Raw genomic sequence first — 3838 nt, 5'->3', positions numbered from 1 at the left:
GATACCACCAAAATGAACAAATCACACTAATTTCTTCCTGGAAAAGTCAGTGGAAAAACTTTTTATATTTTTATGTAAATTAGAGATAATTCTAGGCTCAAGTAATTATAATCACGTTTTTGATCCATATGAATGGCTGAGGAGGGACACTGAAAAGCAGTGTGGAAAGTGGGGGGTAATTCTTAATTGTGTGGGCCTGACAGCCTTTCTCCCCCAAATGCCTGAGGGCTCTCCCAGTCAGTGTCAACCTAAAACTCCCCCAGCGAGTCCTAGAATGTCCTCTAGGGGTCAGTAGCTCTTCCTTTGTGACTCACTGTCTTAGATCAACCCTCAGTTATATATACATAAAAAAAGCAAATGGATAATGTTAAATTGCAGCTCTGTGACTGCATTCCTAAGAAGAGCTGATCTTATACATTCTTGGTACAGGATTTTCTGTGACTTCATTCCAAAGTTGAGCCTTGAGAAGTTAATAACATTACGGACCTATTTATATACGAGTAGCGTTTTCCATCTTGCCAAGCACTTCCAGCGATGCTGTCTCCCTCAATCGTCATAGAAGCCCCTAGGTTCTTCTCCCAATTTATAGATGAAGAAGAGGCACAGAGAGGTTATCACGCCCTGTAGATCAGGCACTGTTGATTGTTATAGAATTGATTCAGCAAGCTTTTTGACAGCAACATGACTGCAAACAATTCATGATGGATGTCACTGGCCTGTGCCTGAATACAGAGCAATTGTTTCAACCCCTCATTTTACATGTGAGAAACCTGAAGCTTGAAGAGGGAGATAGGGTTTGTGATGGGTGAGTGAGGAATCACTTGCTGACAGAGAGCCATCTGTGCTAGGGGATGGCTGAGGGGGCAGAGTCCTGAGACTGGAGATGTTAATTTCTCAAAGTCCCAGAAATAGGCTCAGAAATGGAGGAGGATGGCTTGGAATCCAGGCCTGAGCCAAGCACATTATAAATGTCCCTTCTTCAACATCTTCTGAGAATGACAGGGGTTCCTGACCCACCTAAACCCTCTTCCCACCTCATCCATTCCCATTCTTCATCCTATTTCAATGGATTCTGACCCCAGGAAATCAGACATGAGAGTCTATGAACCCACCCCCCCCCACCCCCGAGTGTGCATGAAGCATTATCTGGTACTATCTCCAGTCAGCATAAGAGATGCAAGGGGACTCCAAAGGGCAGGCCTGAGCTCACCTTCAGCTNAGCAAGCACAACACAAACAGCAAGGCCTGCTGACTCCAGAACCAACCGGGTCACCTCCTCCCCTGCTTGCTTTCCCCATCCCCCACTGGCCTGAGAGTGTTTGTAAGGCTAGCCCCAACTTTCCCAGGCTCTCCAGAAATGCCCAACCTGGGGCCAGAATGTTGTGTGCGTTTTCTGTGGGGTCAGGTCTGACCTCACTGTGTTTTGTGTAAATAAACAGGAGTAAATTGTTGGCCTGGGTCTGAGGAATGACACCCTCAGATTATTCTGCCCCCTACTCTGTATCAAATGCAAACACCAAACACCCAGGACTGTTTTGGGTGTCACCAACACACTCTGAGGGCACTCAGCTGCCGGACAAACAGAGACCTAATAAATAACTGGGTCCATGGATGCCAGGCAGGGTAAGAGAGACAGCAGGCAGAGCCCCTGCCCATTAAATGGGCTAATGATGGAAAGTGGAGGCAGCTCGTGGAGAACACAATGGCTGAGTCTTACATTACTTTGTCCAACAACAGTTGGAAACTCCCCTGGTTTCTGCCTCTCTAACTCAGCCACTCAAGTGAGGATGAAAAAACCAGCTAAGGGGTATGTATTTTTGTGTGTGGAGGAGCTCCTGGAGCTAAATGAGCAAAGCAGAGTCTGTCCTAGTAGCAAGTCCGGTTGGCTTTCCCTTCAAACTATACCCAGCACCCAACCACATTGCCCAAACTACAACACTGCTACCCTGATCCAAGTCACCATCATTTCTCACCTGAATTATTTCAATAGCTTTCTAATCTCTTGCAATGACCTCCCTGCTTCCACTCTTTCTTCCTTGCCCAAAGTCCATTTTCCACACAGCAGCCACAGGGGTCCTTTTAAAGGGCAATTGAGCCACATGACTCTTATGCTCAAAACTCACCCAACTCCTAGAAGAACAAATAAACTCTGTCATGGCCTACAGGGTCTATAGTCTGGCCCCAGTCCATGCCCCTGACCACATCTCATACCATTCTCCCTTTGCTCACTCCTTCCTAGCCACACAGGCTTTTGTCTGTTTCGCAAAACCTGCTCTTGCCTGAGGGTCTTTGCAGTAGCTCCTCTCTCTGCTAGGAAAGCTTTTCCCCGGATCCTTACACGACTGGATCCCTGAGTCTCATCTCATATGGTATCTATTCAAGGAAGCCTTCTTTTTCCATCCTGTCCTAAATTTCCCTCTTGGGTCACTCCATCACATTTCTCTGTTTTATTTTCTCCCTAGCAGTTTTCACTACTAGTAACACACACACACACACACACACACACACACACACACCCTGGAATGTACAGTCCACGAAGCAGGTAGAGTATCTAGGGGAGCTCAATAAATACTTGTTCAATGAGCGCATAGAAAGGGAGGGGCTGGGAAATGAGGTGCGCTTCTCCTGGAGGCCACACGAGGGCGCTACTCGCCGCGGACCTGATCTATAGGGCCGCTCCCGTTGGCTCAGCGGTGGCGTGCCAGGGCGGGCGCCTAGATGGGAGAGGGCAGAGAGAGGTCCTTGATGCTCCGCCTTGCTGTGGTCCACAGCTGGCTGGCCTGGTGGGATAGGGTGTTGGGGAGCGCAGCAGGGATGGGGAGAGAGGGCCAAGCAGGTTCATCTGAAAATGGGTCAAAATCCCGACCACGTAGATACCTGGGACACACCTCCTCCCTGAGAAATGGGACTTAGGTTGGCCCTCCCTATTAACCCCAGTCTGGACTTGGAGAGATTTGCCCCAAGTCCAAGGAGGTCACAGGGCATAAATTAGAGTGAGTCACTATATTATTACTAGTTTGGTGCTGAGTCTTAAGGGGGAGTTGGTTTCAGTCCCAGGAGGAATAGAAACTGGCCTAGGGCCTCAGAAGGCCTGGAATCCTGTGACCACCCCCTTCAAAAATGTGCCCCAAGCTTGGGGGCAAGTGACTCAAGGAAGTCTGAGGGGGACAGGAGCATGGACTTGGCATGAATACCCCCTCACACACACTCCTGCCAAAGTTCCGAGGGTCTGTCCTTGTTCTCCCTGTGGCGGCAGCTACCCTGGCTACAAAGGCTGCCTGCAGTAGAGGGCTACCACGCCTCCACTCTCCCCGGGTCCCACATCCACCTCTTCTGCCCTGAATGCTCTGAGCTGGGCCGGTTGGTGAGGGACGAGAGGAGGAAACCACAGGCCTCTGCCTGTGAGCACCAGACAAGGCCGGGTGAAGGTGTGCCATATGGGTGAGCAGCCCTGGGTGTGGGCACTGGAAAAATACCGTGGTCCAGGAGTTCTAAGACAGGGGTCTCATCATGGCTCCGTCATAGACTTATTGGGTGTCCTTGAGCAAAACCCTTCCTGAGTTTTCTTATCAGCAAAAGGAGAATAATAAAAGTACTTCATAGGCTTTATAGAATGAAATAATGCATGTAAAATGGGCCTGGTACATGGTAAACACAATAAAGGGGGGCTGTTATTATTATATAACTATGAAAATAGTCACTCTCAGAGTGAGGAAGAAAGAAAACATCATACATTGAAATGCCAATTGTATCCAACCACTGTGCTAGGTAATCCTTATAACAAGCTTTTAAAAAAGCTTTAAAATTTAAAAAACGGGGCCAGCCGAGTGGCGCGATG

This window comes from Hipposideros armiger, unplaced genomic scaffold (assembly GCF_001890085.2).
Source record: "Hipposideros armiger isolate ML-2016 unplaced genomic scaffold, ASM189008v1 scaffold_11, whole genome shotgun sequence".
NCBI lineage: Eukaryota > Metazoa > Chordata > Mammalia > Chiroptera > Hipposideridae > Hipposideros > Hipposideros armiger.
The sequence above is the reverse complement of the archived record's forward strand: the minus strand, read 5'-3'. Positions refer to the sequence as shown.